Source organism: Podarcis cretensis (assembly GCF_951804945.1).
Source record: "Podarcis cretensis genome assembly, chromosome: 9".
Classification (NCBI taxonomy): Eukaryota; Metazoa; Chordata; class Lepidosauria; order Squamata; family Lacertidae; genus Podarcis; species Podarcis cretensis.
The window spans coordinates 15,552,104-15,570,721 of record NC_137178.1 but is presented as its reverse complement, the minus strand read 5'-3'; the positions used below and the strand labels follow the sequence as shown (position 1 = coordinate 15,570,721).

General features: G+C 44.0%; 1 protein-coding gene and 1 long non-coding RNA gene across 7 annotated transcripts in view; one reads left to right on the top strand and one right to left on the bottom strand.

Moving 5' to 3' along the window:
* Window positions 1-9,045, bottom strand: part of LOC307224466 — a 114,246-nt gene extending 105,201 nt beyond the window's left edge. The window contains exon 1 of the long non-coding RNA XR_013842553.1: window positions 8,998-9,045. This is a non-coding gene — a long non-coding RNA (uncharacterized lncRNA). The remainder of the gene's footprint in view (window positions 1-8,997) is intronic.
* Window positions 1-18,618, top strand: part of MAPK10 (mitogen-activated protein kinase 10) — a 244,323-nt gene that overhangs the window by 67,098 nt on the left and 158,607 nt on the right. For 4 of the 6 annotated variants that reach the window (XM_079990970.1, XM_079990973.1, XM_079990969.1 and 1 more), the window contains exon 2: window positions 4,174-4,387. The exons of the other annotated variants lie outside the window; for them this stretch is intronic. The gene's annotated coding sequence lies outside the window, so the exon portion shown is untranslated. The remainder of the gene's footprint in view (window positions 1-4,173; window positions 4,388-18,618) is intronic. 6 annotated transcript variants of the gene reach the window in all.

Here is an 18,618-nt window from a genome sequence, read left to right as displayed (position 1 = left end):
AAAAAAAGAGTTGATGATAAAAGATCACGATTTCTGCTTACGGAGGCCTGGTTTACATTATCAATATACAGTGGTACCTTGGGCTACACACGCTTCAGGTTACATACGCTTCAGGTTACACACTCCCCTAACCCAGAAATAGTGCTTCAGGTTAAGAACTTTGCTTCAGGATGAGAACAGAAATTGTGCTCCGGCAGCGCGGCAGCAGCAGGAGGCCCCATTAGCTAAAGTGGTGCTTCAGGTTAGACCAGTTTCAGCTTAAGAACGGACCTCCGGAACAAATTAAGTACTTAACCCGAGGTACCACTGTATATCAGATTTATACAACTTTACCTCTTGTGGGTTTTCCTAAAGCATATGTGGGGAACCTTTTTCAACTCGGGGTCCACATTACATCACAGGCAACCTTTTGGAGGCCTCACACCAGTAGTGGACAGGGCCATAGGCAAATGTGCATATGCTGTAACCTGAATAATCTCACTTCTGTCCAGCAATGCAGGCTTTACCCTTTGGAATTTTGCTGAACTTGAACTTTCTAGTCTAGACAGCTGTTCCTCTTTGAATGGTGGGGTACATTCCAGCCATGCAAAAATTAGATGTTTCTATCTATGTACACATCTTTCCATCCAGGCAATGCAAAAGGCAGTATCGCTGCTCATTGATACATCCCAACCAGGCAAAAGTTCTCAAGGAGGGCAGAAAGCTTGGTCAGGAAAGGGCATGGTCTGGAGAAAAAGAGGTGCAGTGAATCTTGAGGGACAGAGAGAGGGGCTTGAGGTTCTCCATCCCTGCCCCAAAGGATTCTGGGAACTGTAGTTCGTAAGGCACTAAGAATTCTTCCTTCGAGGTTCATAGCCTCCACAAATGATGATTCCCAGGATTCCCCGAGAAAGGGAATAGTTCTTAAACTTAGTTTAAATCTTTAGCTTGAATATGCCAAGAAGAAGAAGAAGAAGAAGAAAGCCCGGGAAGTGAGTTGTGCTGAAGAATCACCTGAAACATGAATTTGTAATATGGAAAGCAATTCTGAACAAGAGGAAAAAGTGTGAAGAGGCAGTTTTGCTATAAAGACACAGAGAAACCACAGATTGTCAAGGTTTCCCAGCAGGTATCCACACAGAAAAATAGATGTGTTTGTAATTATCACATTTACAGTTGGCGTGGCTGATGTTTTAATTCCCTGCATGGAAGTGCTTTCTGTGGAGGGAATTAATAATATCTGAAGCAGCATTAAATCTCATTTAAATCCACGAGACTTAAATTTTGTCTACTGGCAAGATTAGCTCAACTCATGTTGCTTCTTGAGACAGAGGACAAGATGGCCCCCAGTCCATACCTCCCAGAGAAGCCAACCAGGTTGACTCTTGAGTCTTACTTTCAGCGCTGGTGATGAGACATTGTCCTCCATCTTACCTGAGGGCAGAAAGCTAGAATAGGGGGTGCAAGACAGGCTGTGAGGTGCATGCACTCTGCCCCCCAAACACCTTACTGTTATTTCCTGATACCTAACACCTGCCACCTGAGGTAGCTTCTTCACTCTGCCTAATAGTAGGGGCAGCTCTGTTGACTGGTGAACTTAACACTCTATGGGGGAAGACCCATAAAACTATAGATCTATATGCAGATTCTAGTCGTTCCGTGATGAGTTTTCTCGCATCAGGAAACATCCCCTTGCTTTTCCTTATTATGCTTCTCCTCATCCCATAAACATTGTTTTTCCCCAACCACACCTTGGAAGCTTTATACCATACCCTCCGACATTTCTCCGATGAAAATAGGGATGTCCCGTTCCATAATGATAATTTTACTATTTATACCCAACACATCTTGCTGGGTTGCCCCAACCATTCTGGGCAACTTCCAGCACACACACACACACACACACACACACCCCATAATAAAACATTAAACTGTTTAAAAAACTTCCCTATACAGGATTGCCTTCAGATGCCTTGGAGGTTGGATAACTCCATACCCTCCAATATTTCCCCAATGAAAATAATTAAGGAATAGTTAATTAATTTTTTATTTGATTGATATAATGTTGTATAAATCTTTGTCTTTTTTTCTTTATAACTTTTTTTTGACTTTGTTTCAAAAAAATTCTTTCCCCCCTTTCTTTTCTTTTTTATATTTAAATCTGAAATATTTACCTTCGTTGTATGCTGGTATGTTTGTATTTTAAACCAATAAAGATTTAATTAAAAAAAAGTAAAAGTAAATAGGGACGTCCTAAGGAGAAGTGGGACATTCCGGGATCAAATCAGAAACCGGGATGGTTTCTCTAAATTAGGGACACCCCTAGAAAATAGGGTCACTTGGAGGGTCTGTTATACATCCAAACTATCTGTGTCAGTGAGCTCCTCCCCAACTTAAAAACAAAACACCCGGAGAAAAATAGATGGTGAAAATACAGGAGAAGGTATGCAAATATTCTTATTTAACTTACAGACCAGTCCATACCCCTGATTTGCCTTGCTACAGAGGGTCTGGCTGCGGGTGAAGATGTCCCTCCATTGGCCTTTGCCATCAATGGAGCTCTTCATCATCAATGAGAGCCAGTGTGGTGTAGTGGTTAAGAGCGGTAGTCACGTAATCTGGGGAACCGGGTTCGCATCTCCGCTCCTCCACATGCAGCTGCTGGGTGACCTTGGGCCAGTCATGCTTCTTTGAAGTCTCTCAGCCCCCCACACCTCACAGAGTGTTTGTTGTTGGGGAGGAAGGGAAAGGAGAATATTAGCAGCTTTGAGACTCCTGAAGGGGAGTGAAAGGTGGGATATCAAATCCAAACTCCTCCTCTTCTTCTTCTTCTCTTCTTCATGATTGCTGACAGCCACCATTTTTCGATTGTTCACCACATATATATATATACTAGGAAGTAGGCTGTTGAAATCAGAGACCTGCCACCCTCTCCGTAATTTTCTTTTAGGATAGCCTCAGAGTATTGCATCTTGTCAGCAATGCTTGTGCATTTTTGGACTGTTTTTAACCTGTTCACTATGCTCTCGGTACAGTACATTTTCGGCCTGCATCCAACTCAATTATGGGCAGTATACGGAATGAATTTAATTAGATTTGCCATAGCCGAAAGGAAGTCTGTGTAATGTAGAGTCAGGAGAGGCTGTCCATTGCTGTTGTTAAGATTTTGCAAAGAAAACCAGAGAAAGTTGATGGCTGATGCATTTTGCGTTTTAATTATGTATTTTGATGCAAAACCAAGGGCCAAATTGGATGTGAAAATAAATGCACCTGAATCTAATGAGCAGGGTATTTTTTTATTTTTATTTTAAAAAGGAAATTATATCAGTTGGAGCTAATAATATCAATGAGATTGAGCAGGCATGGGGGGGGTGTGCGAAGACCCACCCTTCATAGCTGTCAACTTTTCCCTTTTCTTGCGAGGAATCCTATTCAGAATAAGGGAATTTCCCTTAAAAAAAAGGGCAACGTCGACAGCTATGCCACCCTTTCCTCTGCTGCAGTCCTGAGGAAAACAAGTCTTTGCTTTGGGGAAACCTTCTGTTAGCATTGTCTTTTGTTATGGGGTTCCAAGTATGCAAATCATATTAGTTGTTCTACATTGCAAGTTTTTTCCAGATTGCAAGCTGATAGCAGAAAGCTGGGAATCAATTATGTACATTGATGGTGCTATATAAGTAATAAAGGTAAACGTAAAGGGACCCCTGACCATTAGGTCCAGTTGTGGCCGACTCTGGGGTTGTGGCACTCATCTCGCTTTATTGGCTGAGGGAGCCGGCGTACAGCTTCTGGGTCATGTGGCCACAATGACTAAGCCACTTCTGGCAAACCAGAGTAGCGCATGGAAATGCCGTTTACCTTCCCGCTATAAAGCGGTACCTATTTATCTACTTGCACTTAGGGGTGCTTTTGAACTGCTAGGTTGGCAGGAGCAGGGACCGAGCAACGGGAGCTCACCCCATCACGGGGATTCAAACCGCCAACCTTCTGATCAGCAAGCCCTAGGCTCTGTGGTTTAACCCACAGCGCCACCTGCGTCCCACCAATATAAGTAATAGCGCATAGCAATAAGTAGAAGAATTGTGTGTGTGGTTTTTTAGGGGGTGGGGATGGGGGAGGAGAGCTTTTAATTTCAGCAATCGCCAGGTGGAAGAGCTTAAATCAACCTCTCTTGGTTTCTCAAATGTTTGGCAGGTGTGAAACTGGGGATTCAAGCCCTCCCTGCATTGCCTTTTCTCTGAGCTCCAGATGAAGCGGAGACTTTGCAGACAAGAGAACCTAAGGAGGGAGAGCAGCAGCAGGAGGAGTTGGCGTTCAGCTGCAGAGCTTCAAGTCTTCCCATCCATAGGTGGCCAAGCACCAGCATTTTAAAGGTCTCCATCTCCCTTTCCTGCCTTTAGACACTAAGGTATGTCTCTTTTGCCGTAGGAATTTAGGTGGCGCTTGGCCGTGTGGTCTCTGCCTCGGTATTGACGCCTCTTGCCTCTCTCTGCTTCTTAATTCCAAGCACTTAATTCTTGGCTTGCTCATATTCTGCTTCTGCTGCCCTTCTCTTCCATGTGCCAGCTTGTTCCTCCCACTCTCCAAGCCAGCCCTTAGCACTGTGTGCTTTCAATATGTTCCCACGCCCTGTCCTACAGCCAGCGGTTTCATGGTAACAAAGATGGTTGCATTTCTAAACGGTAGGTTGAGGCTAGAGAAGGATACGGGCTGGCTGAGTGGCAGATTCAGTACATACTTTCCCTGCAGAAGATCTCAGGTTCAGTCTCCAGCCTCTGCAGGTAAAGTTGAAAAAGTCCTCTGCCCATAGCTGTCAACTTACAGATTTGAAAATAAGGGACCAGCAGCCAAAATAAGGGATTTTCCAAGCACAGGTATGTTCAACTTCTGAGCCCCTCCAAGCCAAAGGCAGAAAGCCCAGCCAGCAGCCAAACGAAGCCTCAAGCGGTGGTTCCCACAGCGCAGCAACCCGGCAAAGGGGATGCAGCAAGGAAAACCACCGTCACCTCTCCGCTGGGGAGTGCTGAGCAAAGGCGAGTCCCCAGACAACGTGGCTGATTTGATCGGCACAAGGCATGCAAACTCCACCCCCCAGTCGTTCTTAGACTGGCAGGGAGGGAGGGAGAGGAGCTGCTTCCTTTGAAACCCGGGAAATTTAAGGGACATCATCAATAAGGGACAGCAGCGGGACACAGCGCTGGGATAAGGGACTTTCCTGCCAAATAAGGGACGGTTGACAGCTATGCCTCTGCCCCCAAACCTGGAGAACTTCTGCCTGTCAGTGTAGATAGCACTATGCTGGTTGAACCTGTGGCACAGCTTTTTATATTATTAATTTGTGTCTTTCTCCTTTCAAGCATCTGAAGCTCAAATGGCCTGTTCCAATAACAATAGAAGTAATTCAAGAAGTAGCTTTATCTAGCATGGGTAAAGCAAAATTCCTTTTAGTTCTTGCAAAGAACTCCAGGCATTTAGGGTACTGAGCGCTGCAAGGAACTGGGAGTACAAGGCAGCTGCAAACAAAGCAGTTTCCACCCCCTGATCCTAGCCAGAATTCCTGGCTAGCTTGATTTATTCCTGCTTGTTCAATCAATCAATATTTCCTTAATGCACAGGAGGAAAATTGCCTAACAGGCTGCTCCATCCCAGGCTTTGTACTCGACTTGCAAGGCAGAGCCTTCCCAGGGAAAAAGAATTAAAGAGGTGGATGGACTGTATGCAGATATGGAAGCTGAGACTTTAAATTCTCCACCTTGTATTGGCCTCTTAGCATCAAGCATTCAGCAGTTTCCAAGGTTCTTGGTGCACAGGGACACAGCGAAGCCAGCCAGCTGTTGACCTGAGGACTGGATGCAGGACTTGGAGACCAACACCTGCTGAGGCCCATCTTATGGCGAATGGTCCATTTGCAGTCCCTAGAGCCCCTCAGGCTGCCCATCTCCTTTCTTACCTGCCCTCCCCAAGCATTTAACCAGTATTAAGAGGAAATAACTGGTACAGCCACCTGTTCCCAACTCACCATGTTGTTCAAGGTGGATTGGGCCACGAACAAAAAGGTATTTGAGGGGCCACTGCTGCCAGGTGTGATAGGGTGGGCTCACTCAGTGTGGGGGTCCAAGGAGGGCATCTTGCCCCAACCCCTTGCTCCCAAGAACTGGTGTCACATATAAAGCTAGGAAGGGGAGATCTTGTAGCATCGAAAGGAAAAGTGTGCAGAACGTTATCCCCTCCTATTTCTGTTGCACCAGTCACTTTTCTCAATGCCTGGCTCCAGTCTCCTGCACATTCTTCTTTCTGCTGCTTAAAGACCTTCCCATCTCCTTTTCTGGCTCCACTGCTTTGTGTGGAATAATAATAATAATAATTAATTTTATTTATTTATACCCCGCCCATCTGGCTGGGCTTTCTCAGCCACTCTGGGTGGCTTCCAACAGAATATTAAAATACAATAGTCTATTAAACATTAAAAGCTTCCCTAAACAGGGCTGCCTTCAGATGTCTTCTAAAAGTCTGGTAGTTGTTTTCGTCTTTGACATCTGGTGGGAGGGCGTTCCACAGGGCGGGTGCCACTACCAAGAAGGCCCTCTGCCTGGTTCCCTGTAACTTGGCTTCTCGCAGTGAGGGAACCGCAAGAAGGCCCTTGGCCCTGGGCCTCAGTGTCCGGGCAGAATGACACGAAGTGTTTACCAAGCATGGAAACCACCTCCAACCATTTCATAACTGGGAGTGGCAGTGAGTCTCTCCAGGTCGATGTTACTGGTTGTTTTTTTGTCTTTTTTTGGAGGTGTGTTCTATGATATGCTATTGGCACGATAATAGTGGTGGATCTAAACTAGACTGTCCGCACATCATTCCAATTTATTAGTTGTTCTGCGATGCTTCTCTAAAGTTAGTGCATTACTGCCATATGAAAAGTTGCAGGGTTTCAGCAGAGAGTTAGGGGACGTGCAGCAAGTGGAAGTGAAGCAGTGTGTCTCTACTCTGAAACTTAAGCGATATTGAAAGCAGGATCATTAATTAAGGCTAAAACAACAAAACAATACCCCCCCTCCCACTAACACATTTAAAAGGCTTAGAATATTAATAGGCCAAAGGCCTGGTTGAAGAGGACTTGCACCAATTAGAAGTGTGTTTCTACCCTGAAAGCACCTTGCAATACTGAAAATGGAATCATGTATAACTGCCCCAATACCACCTTGAGCAAAGATTGCAACGAATTCTTAATAAAAAGGACACAGGGAGGAACTCTGTGTTGGGGACTGCTGTATGAGCCCAAAGCAATTGTTTGGGAGGGGGCTTCCCATGGTAACTGAGTTTCCTTTTTAAATGCAGTTTTATTTTTTAATCCCCCCCCCCCCCCCCAGTTTAAAGCTACTGGTGGCCACAGTGCTGCTGCTGTGCCCTTGAAATTGCTGGCAGACTCAGTGGCTTTTATGTCTATATTTTCCTTATAATTTGCTTAGGATTCTTTTGATTGCAATTGACACATAAGTATAGAGGTGAAAGCCCAACCCATAATCTCTTATTAATTCTTATTAATCGTTTGCATCAGCAGGGCTTCTGTGTTTAAGCTGCAGGCACCAAAGTCATACTTTCCGGAGCTTGTAATAGTACCCTTTGGGTCTGCCTTTTCTCCTGCCTGCTGTCCTCCATTTTCCCCCCACTTCTCAGATGATTCCTTGGAATGTTGGAACAGTGATGGTAACAGCCTGAGAGGCAGAGCTAGTAGCAGGAGCTGCCGTTAGCCACAAGCAGAAGCCATAATTTTTCACATTAATGTATGGCTCATTTTGGATGAAAGTAGCAGGGAGAATGCTAGCTAACCTGTAGCAGGGTAAAGGTAAAAAGGTAAAGGGACCCCTGACCATTAGGTCCAGTCGTGGCCGACTCTGGGGTTGCGGTGCTCCTCTCGCTTTATTGGCCACTTCTGGTGAACCAGAGCAGCACATGGAAACACCGTTTACCTTCGCGCTGGAGTGGTACCTATTTATCTACTTGCACTTTGATGTGCTTTCAAACTGCTAGGTTGGCAGGAGCAGGGACCGAGCAACGGGAGCTCACCCCGTCACATGGATTCGAACCGCTGACCTTCTGATCGGCAAGTCCTAGGCTCTGTGGTTTAACTCACAGCGCCACCGTGCTTGCAGGTATTTCAGGCAAACTCTGAAGGAGGCAATTCAGAGGGGTTTCTCTTCCAGCCTAACTCATATGTTTGCTTGCTTTCTTGTTTTACAACTTGTGTATAGTGCGCGATTCTAATAAAACCTCAAAGAAGGCCAGAAAAAGAATAAAACAATCAAATTATCAGCAAAGAAACAGTTAGAAACAAGTATTCCAAATAAAAATAAAATAAAATAAAATAATCAACAGTAAGCTAAAACCAGATTAAAACCTATGGCAACTTGTTTGTATAGACTTGCCAAAAGAAAAAAAAAAGTTTTTTAGCAGGTGCTGAAAAAGAACACCTGTCTGATATCAATAGGCGGGGAGTTCCGAAGTGTGGATGCTGCTGCAGTAAATGATTGATTTTTTGCAAGGGCTAATGAGTATTATGTGACACATATAACAGTGCCAGTTCTGTAGATCAAAGTGGTCAAGTTTGCACATACAGTCGTACCTCGGAAGTCAAAGGGAATTTTTTCCGGAAGTCCGTACGACTTCCAAAACGTTCGGAAACCAAGGCACGGCTTCCGATTGGCTGCAGGAGCTCTCCTTAACAAACTTCAGTTCCCATGGTTATTGGGGGATGACAACCCATGGCTGGCTAAGTGCTATAAGAATGTTTTAGATGTATAGTGTGAATGTTGCCAGAAGGTCTGTGTTTGGCATTAGGCAACGAGGCTGCCAAAATCAAAGGACCAGAAGGAGACCCAAAGGAGCATTCACAATGGCTGAGAATTTTTTCCTCAAAAATAGGTCGCAGCTTTGCTGTGCAAGGTAGAAAGGCTAATGCAGAACTGAGATAAGGTATGGAAAGTTCGTGGAATTATCTGAAGCAAAATACAAATACAGTGGTACCTCGGGTTACAGACGCTTCAGGTTACAGACTCCGCTAACCCAGAAATAGTACCTCAGGTTAAGAACTTTGCTTCAGGATGAGAACTGAAATAGCGTTGCGGTGGCGCGGTGGCAGCTAGAATCCCCATTAGCTAAAGTGGCACCTCAGGTTAAGAACGGTTTCAGGTTAAGAACGGACCTCCGGAACGAATTAAGTTCTTAACCCGAGGTACCACTGTACCAAGCACTGTTTTTGGTGTGTTGGTGTCCTGGCTTGTTGCTCTTTTGAGCATACTTCAGGATTAATTGTTTGAATAAGACTTTGAGAGATAGAGAGAGAAAGGCTGCAATACTGTTATTCTGAAAAAACGAGAAAGATTTTATCTTGCAAGGTCCTATTTGCTGCATTGTAATAGTGCTGCAACATTATAAGGGGGCATTTGGATCCTGCCTCGTTCTCCTGCTACATTGAATGGGAGGAATGTTTGAGCAGGAAACTTCAGAAACTCACTGGCTCCCAATACCTTAACTCCTCTTCTGTAGCAGAGTAAGCACAGTCTGCCTTAGAGCGGGATTCTGACTAGCTACTTGCCCTGTTAACCAAACTTCTCTTTCTCAAAGAAAGTGCAGGCTTTCTCAGAACAGTGCAGGCTTTCTTTGATTTCACAGAAGCTGCCAACGTTCGCCAAGAAAAGCTGACTCTGCATTTTAACACTTCCAGCAGCACTTCTGTGTTTTATACTTACTTCAGGCTTTGCATATGTCGTGCTGCTGCAACAGGTACCCGAAAAAGAAGGGAAGGAAGAAGCAACCTTGCTAGCCTGGTGCTATTCTAAGACAGGAATCGCCAGGCTATTGGCCATGAGCCATGTGTGCTTGCCAAGAAGCCTTTATGTGACTCCAGGGCCATTCTCATGGCTGCTGGTTCCTCAGAATGGCCCTAAAGCAAATATAATTGTTTGCTGTGGCTTTGGAAGAGAGATGGCTGCTGAAAATACATATGAACATATAAAGATGCCCTAGGGCAGCAGTTCTCAACATGTGGGTCACCAGATGTTGTTGGACTACAACTCCCATCATTCCTGAGCTCTGGCCTTGCTAGCTAGGGGTGATGGGAGTTGTAGTTCAACAAAATCTGGGGACCCACAGGTTGAGAAAGGCTGCCCTAGGGTGTCTCATACTATTGTTACATCTACCTCAGCATTGTATACAGGGATAGGGATGCGGGTGGCGCTGTGGTCTAAACCACTAAGCCTTTTGGGCTTGCAGATCAGAGGGTTGGCGGTTTGAATCCCTGTGTTGGGGTGAGCTCCCATTGCTCTGTCCCAGCTCCTGCCAACCTAGCAGTTCGAAAGCATACCGGTACAGTTAGATAAATAGGTACCGCTGTGGTGGGAAGATAACCAGCGTTTCCGTGTGTTCTGGTTTCCATCACAGTGTTCCGTTGTGCCAGAAGCAGTTTAGTCATGCTGGCCAAATGGCCTGGAAAGCTGTCTGTGGACAAACGCCGGCTCCATTGGCCTGAAAGAGGAGATGAGCACTGCAACCCCATAGTTGCCTTTGACTGGACCCATCCAGGGGTCCTTTACCTTTACTTTTTGTATGCAGGAGTAAGAAATTGAGTGGGGGGGCATTCAGATAAGTGAACAACCACACCCCTGCTTGATTCTGGCCACAGAATCTACTCACTTTGCAACCCCATGGCACCTGTTGAAACTACCACTTGTCAGGTTTCAGTGTTTGACAGGGTTCAATGACAGGGACAGGATTTTTTATGGTGGTGGGGAGGGTAATAAGCCTTCTGATTCCCTATCCTTAAATATTTGGTCTGACCAGCAGCAGCTCTCCAGAGTCTCAAAGTTTTGCAGACTTATCTGCCTGTCTCTCACCCTACATGTTTACATTGCTTAATGGGATCCAAACTGCAAGAGAAAGGCCATCCCACTCCACTGTTCATCCTTTCTAGGAGAAGTTAGCTTACATTTGGAAAATTAGGCACTTAAGAGCTGGTTCACACATGCACATATATCACTCAATTTCTCCTTCCACTTGACAAGCCCTGAAGATTTATATTCTGCAGTGCCTCGTGAGCAATGTTATGCAAATTCTTATGTGCACCGTTACGATGTGTTTTAATGGTTCAACACTGTTTCAACTCTGAATGCAGACTTCTTACTTTGCTGTTTTATACCTGGCAGATGAATGTAAGAACTGGCTTCATTGAAAAGCCTTTCCTTTGAGGCAGGCCTGAGGAACGTCCAGCCCAAGGGACTAATTCAGCCTGGCCCAGGTCCCAGTTTGGCCTGCAAGGCTGTTTCCTCCGAACAATGTCATAAGCAACATCTGGTGTGGGGCAGTTAAAGGTGTGGCGGGCAGTTAGAGATGTAGGGGTTCAGGCTCACCGGGGTGGGGGTGGGGGGGTCAAAGACCCATTACTGTTTCTCCAGCAAAGGGTCCCTGTCACCAGCTTCTGTTGACAGCCTCCTACAGCCTCCCAATCAACATGAGCGCTATTTAGCTGTTGGAGCTAATTGGAGTGAAAAGAGGTGAGTCAGTCACTTAGGACTGGCTCCTAGGTGTTGGGAGATCCTATACACGAATAGAAATCTGGCAGAGACACATGCCCGACTGGCATGTTCTCTCCCTCCTGGTCAGCCGGGAGATTCAAAAGCTTTCTCCAGCCTGAACATCACAGCGACTGATACCAAGAGGCATCGGCACACTTCAGGATCAGCAGAGTATAGGCAGTCAGTGTTCAGACTCAGTAGCGCAGCTTTTGGCTAAACTATGTTTATTTACATATACAGTGGTACCTCAGGTTACATACGCTTCAGGTTACAGACTCTGCTAACCCAGAAATAGTACCTTGGGTTAAGAACTTTGCTTCAGGATGAGAACAGAAATCATGCTCTGGCAGTGCGGTGGCAGCCGGAGGCCCCATTAGCTAAAGTGGTGCTTCAGGTTAAGAACAGTTTCAGGTTAAGAATGGACCTCCGGAACGAATTAAGTTCTTAACCCGAGGTACCACTGTACACACTCGGAGCATCATAACTCAGCTCCTTCCTCTTTAGCATCAGACAGCAGAGAGAAAAAACAAAAGGACAAATGTCCTACATCACGGAAACACAGTAATAAAAACATCCTGTCTCCGTCTCTTCCCACAATGTGGAATGAGAACATACACCGTCATGTGATGAAAACAATCCCATGGCTGCAACATGGGGAATGAATCCTAACACTAGGGTCACTCTAGAGAAGGCATGCAGGAAGAACACTGAGGATGGGTTCTTCTGTATGCTGCAAAGCTACAGCATTTAGGAACACTGAAAACAGCAGTTTCTTCAGTTACAAGAGACCGGTGGTCAAGTTCTGTTATGTATAATGGAACTTCAAAAATAAATAAATTACAACTTAAATTACTCCAAAAAGCACTCCAGATAATTTGCCCATGCACAGAAAATAGATCTAGCTGAAGGAAAATGCATGGAGATCTGCATTGTTTGTTGCAATGTATCCCCAATAATTCTTACTGATTCTTATTATAAGTTTATTGTATAATATTAGAAGGTTCTATCATATTAGATGAGTATGTGGTTGTGAGGGGGCGGGACTGTGACTGTCCTGAAGGGACCATGCAGTTCTAAAGTGGTCCCTACACTGCTGCTGTCAGTGCACAATTGAGAGCCTTGAAGTGCCCTCCTGATTATTCATTGGCAAGAGAGGCTTTGCTGTCAGTGCATATCAGCTGATAGGCAGTGACATCTAGTGTGTTGACTTCCCATGGGGATCTCTGTTGCTGATCCGTGCTCTTTATAGCATAGCTTGCTGCACTATGAAAGAAAAATTGGTCACCAGATGTCATGATAATATCAGGTCATGTGGCCTGCTGGGGTGGGGGTGGGGATCCAGGATTTGGCCTTCCGGACTGATCCCGTTTCTCCACTCCTGATTTGAGGTGATACAAAAGGTTTCCCAAGATCTATCATGGACTGTTCACAAATACATGCAAATCCTTGATGATGTTGTCTTCTAGCGATGAGCATGCATGTGTGTACTAGCCCCAATACATTTGCTTAATTCATTTAATTATGGTGGTGACTCCAGCCTCTGAAAATAAAATTTCACCAAAATAAAACAGCAAAATAAGAAGTCTGCATTCGGAGTTAAAACAGTGTCGAACAATTAAAACATATTGTAACGGTGCACATAAGAATTTGCATCACATTGCTCACAAGGCACTGCAAAATATAAGTTTTTAGGGCTTGTCAAAAGACAGGAAGAGATGTGGCTTCACGGAAATTATACTACAGCCGCAGAGCCACCACCAAGAAGTCTTGTCACTGTTGCCTGCTGATTGACAGGCCAGAAGGCAGGGCCTATGATGCCAACCTTTGGGTTCAGGTAGGTTCATATCCTTCAGAAAACCTGGCCCTAGATCATATGGGACTTTAGAGTAGGTGTGAGGAAATTTTGGTCCTCTGAATGTTGCTAAACTACAGCTCCCATCAACCCAGCAAGCATGGTGAATGGCAAGGGATGATGGGAGTTGAAGTTCAGCAACATTGGGGGGGCAGAGGTTCTTCAAACCTGTTTTAGAGGTTAACACCAGTGCTTCAAGTTGAGCAGCCATCACACAGGTACCACAATGGGAATTAATTTCAGTTATTAGTGTCACTATTGAAAGCTAAAGGCACCACAGAACTGCCAGATTAAATTAAATTTATTGAGGTTCCCACCCCAATAATATCAGATCATGGAAAGAGAAAATAGTGTACAGATGAATAATGTTCATAATTACCTGCTGGTGTCTGGCGTGGTTATATGTACATATAATTTGAGAAATAGGCTGTTCCTTATCTTGAAGGCACAATAAGATTCTGTAGACATTTTCTGTTGACATCAATGGAAACATAAGCAGGCCCCAGGCTCTGTTATTATAAAAACTTGTAATTAACCAGTAACATTTAAAAAACAAATGGAGATGAGGGTGATTTCCTTTGGATAACCTTCAAATTTGCAATGCATTGATAAATATAAAAATCATTCTGCAGACTTAATTCTCCTTGAAACAGCTGATGACATTTTGTAGACTGCCAGAGGTTGTTGGGCCTTTCAAATAAGACCTTAGGATACCTTTGTTGGAAATGACGCCAATCTATAATGAAACAAATAAGTGGGCAAGACAGGACACAGTCTGGAAACAATGTTCTCTACTTGCTTTTAAAAAAAGGCGACAATGACAATGAAATACCTGATTCTACAGCTGCTTTAGCATTGTTGTTGTTGTTTAGTCATTTAGTTGTGTCCGACTCTTCGTGACCCCATGGACCAGAGCACGCCAGGAACTCCTGTCTTCCACTGCCTCCTGCAGTTTGGTCAAACTCATGCTGGTAACTTCGAGAACACTATCCAACCATCTCGTCCTCTGTCGTCCCCTTCTCCTTGTGCCCTCAATCTTTCCCAACATCAGGGTCTTTTCCAGGGAGTCTTCTCTTCTCATGAGGTGGCCAAAGTATTGGAGCCTCAGCTTCAGGATCTGTCCTTCCAGTGAGCACTCAGGACTGATTTCCTTCAGAATGGAGAGGTTTGATCTTCTTGCAGTCCATGGGACTCTCAAGAGTCTCCTCCAGCACCATAATTCAAAAGCATCAATTCTTCTGCGATCAGCCTTCTTTATGGTCCAGCTCTCACTTCCATACATCACTACTGGGAAAACCATAGCTTTTACTATATGGACCTTTGTTGGCAAGGTGATGTCTCTACTTTTTAAGATGCTGTCTAGGTCATATGAAAGGGTGCCCAGCCCTGTTTCACTAATTTACTAAATTTCTTACACTTACACTGTTCTCTTCCTCTAGCCTGGATTTCCCAATCCCTCTCTCCTTCCTATAAACTTCAGTAGGCTGAGTTTTAGCCCTCGAGCTGCGCCACATGTCTTCAGAGTGATCTTACATTTTGGATTCTGATTTGCTCTGTGAGTTATTCAGGATGGCATGCCACACTTATGTACTTCTCATACACTATTTATGCATGTAAGAACTCCTCACAGTGAATATCAACTTTAATCGAATTCATGAAGAGCTATCCCAGGACGCTCTACTCTGAATTCTAAAGAGGACTTGATCGTTCTCTCTCTGGCTGGTAATGATACTCAGCGAAAATGAAGCATTATCAGAAAATCAGGTAACTGCCTTAACTGGTTATCCACTACGTTTAGGAAGGATGCCATTCAGTTCATGCTAGAAAAGATGAAAAGTCCACCACCTGAAGCTTGTAATATTGTCATGATAGGGAAATTGCTTCACTTAGCACATAAACCTGGAAACCAGGTGTTGTCTCTGCACACAACAACTATTTGTGTATATAATCAATGCTTAATTATTTGAAAAAAAAGTGGCAGTGGAGGTTCTCACCTTCTTGAAGTTACTTCCTGATATCACCCTACTTTCATGCCTAAAACATGGTCTGGCCGTTGGAAACATGCCTTATATGTGGGTTTCACATTTTGGGTTGGAAGTAAACCATGGTTTGCAAGAACTATAGCTTGTACAATTCAGATATCATAGCAAACTATGTTTAACACCTATCATTAATGGTGTTAGACCATGTGAAGGGAGAGGAAAGGGCTGGGATGCACACCTAAAGCATCTTCCCAGTGGTCAAGCCATGGTTGAGTTACAATCTCTGAACTGAGCCATACCATAGAAACCCTCCTCCCTAATCTCTGCTGTGTAGACCATTTGTGGTCACACCTTGGTGAGGGAAAAGTACTTTGGACATGGCCCAGGATACTTTCTTACATCCTAGGGCTGTGCCAGATGGGCTGGGTATGTATGTATGTATGTATGTATGTATGTATAAATTATTATTATTAAAACAGGTTGGGTGGCAGAACAGTGAGGAGAGCTGACATGAATTAAGCATGAGCATCTTACAGAGTAAGATGATTGAAAATGCACCTTTTAAAAACAAACATTTATTAAATAAGTTCAATACTGCTGATACATATAGCAATGTGTGTGTTGGACTTGGACTGGGGAGACCTGGGTTCCAATGAAGCTCATTAGTTGGCTGATTGAAAAGCCTGCTAAAATGCCTCAAGTAAATAAAATTGTACCCTGAAATATATTGAGAACAGTTTAATGGGGCCTGGTCTTTACAAGTGTTTTCTTTAGCTTGCAGACAGCCAAAGCTTCAGAATCATAGGGTATTTCTTGATAGAACTGAAATGCTGTGATGCCACAGAAACACTAACAGCCTACTGAATCAGCTTGTTGGGTGTCTGCTCAGATTTCCTGAAATATACTTGGAGTCCTGTAGTGATTTCATGCTCTTTATTGCAGCTTGTAAAACAGTGATTTAATTGCCCCCCAAACCTCAGGCTTTTATATACATTATTTACACAATGAGTCCTGTTTGACTGGCTGATTCTGCTTCCCTCCAAGGAGCCTGATTGGTCTTCTCCTGCAAGCCAATCAGTTGTTGTGTTCTAGGATCCTACTTGCCTATTGTTCTAGGATCTAAGCTTAGTACATAACATTTCCCTTGGTGCTCACTTGGTGGGAGATAAAATGGGGCCAGGGGAGAAGACTAAGAGGACAGGAGGGAGACCAATATACAGTTCCATGTAGGACAGGTGTGGGGAACATTTGGCCCTCCAGATGCTGCTGAACCACAACTCCCATCAGCCCCAGAAAGTGTGGCCAAGGAAGATGAGGCAACAACATCTGGAGATTCAAGGGTTACCCACAGCTGTTGCAAGGGCAACTGAGATTCCAGTCTGATCTGTCAGCTGATGAGGTAAATTGCCCTGCCTGAAAGACCAGCTGCCGGGCAGGGGAAGATTTAAGAAGCTGACTGCTATAATGCCAAAGGTTTGAGGTTGTGTTCTCTGGGACTCTCTTGGAAAACATCCAGGAGTGAGCTTGCTGGCAATGGAGGGGGAGGGGGCATGCTCCAACAGCCTGTGGCAAAATCATCCCTCGTAACTTGAAAGACTCACACCTGTCTTGCATCGCGTTGTGAAGCGAGCGGAATATTCTTTGGTGATCTTTTAATATACAGTAATTAAGTTTCCCGAGTAAAATTACTTTATATATCTTTATGGCCCCATAACTCTTCAAGTTCAGGTAATAAATAAGCCGCAATGTCTCATAAAAAAACAAAAACCCATTGTTAAATACGCGGCCTTTATTATTAAAAGACTTCAAGAGACTTTCCAGTGACTGATTGCGGCCCTGAATTTTGGCCTTAAAATTATTACCTTTGGCAGATGATAATTAAAACACTCACATCCATCCAGGTGACAACTAGTGCCAACATTCCTTCGGCAACGTGATGAAAAGAAGGAATGACAATGTTCCGGATCTTTCAGAAAGCAGCAGGCCAGAAAGGACCCACTTGGCTTCCCCTCGCACAGCCATTTTTGCTGAGTCCTCCATGAGATCTTTAACATGATTCTCATGTAATCTTTTTATTTGTGGGGTTGAAACTTGGCAAAGGGATGACTCCCCTTTCCATTGTATTACCTGTTTATGAGAGCACTCCTACAAGGATTTGTTTACTTGTGGGTTTGAGTCTCCATTAAGTTGCTTTTTGAAGTTTATTTACAACCCCTAATAAACCTTACAACCATCCCCACTTCTTTGAAAGAGAGAAACTGTTAAGTTGTGGGTTGACATAGCAGACGACACAGCGATTTCTCCAAAGCAGCTCTTTATTTTGTAAGCTGGAATAGAACTGACTAGCAAACAGCTCAGCCGGCCTGCTTTTATAGGCAGCCGGCTGTCAACATTGTAGCAACAACAACCCAGAGTTTCCCGCCTAAAATAACTGAGGTGGACCTGAGTGAAAACTATCTACAGACCTGAGTGAAAACTATCTACAGTATCCCCCTGCTGGCCCAGGGTGAAACTTCACTACATAACAGAAACCACTTGTCTATAAGTCCTGAACCACCTTGATACGTATATATGTCAAACTGCTACCATTAGAATACCACTTATGGGGTTTATAACCAGAATCCCCAGGAAATCTAATTGCCTTTTGTGGACAGAGAACCAAAATGCTGCTATATTTTATTTCTGAAAGTACACTAAACAGGATATACCAAGAGCTCTGGACCAAAAGTTTCAATACAAGGAATAATGCCTACTCGAGAGTAGAGGAGAAAAACGTGTATATTCTGCTAAGAATACCAGTGTTAAACTAATAGTAAATTTAAACACGACGTATAAGTGCTATAGTTTTAAAATAAACACAACGTTTAAGTACAGAAATAGTGTAGTTTCAAATATGAAATGATATAGTATAAAGGTACATAAAATACCAGTACACAACAATAGTTTTATACAAGTCTCAATGGCAGTCAAAAAGAGTCCATATTATATAAAGTCAGAATGAAGAATCAAATAGGGCCAAAAAGAAGTATCCGTGGTATGAATCCGATGTACGACTCAGTAGTGGTGACCAGTACAGGGCCCTGTTTCGGAGTAAATGCCTTCTTCAGCTGGTAATATCAAATAACATGTCAAAATAAATCAAGGTTCTCCAATATCATAAATCATAAATATATTGAAGTACATACATTCTAAAGTGTATTAACACATATCATATTTGGTTCCATACCTCAGTTTTTTAAGG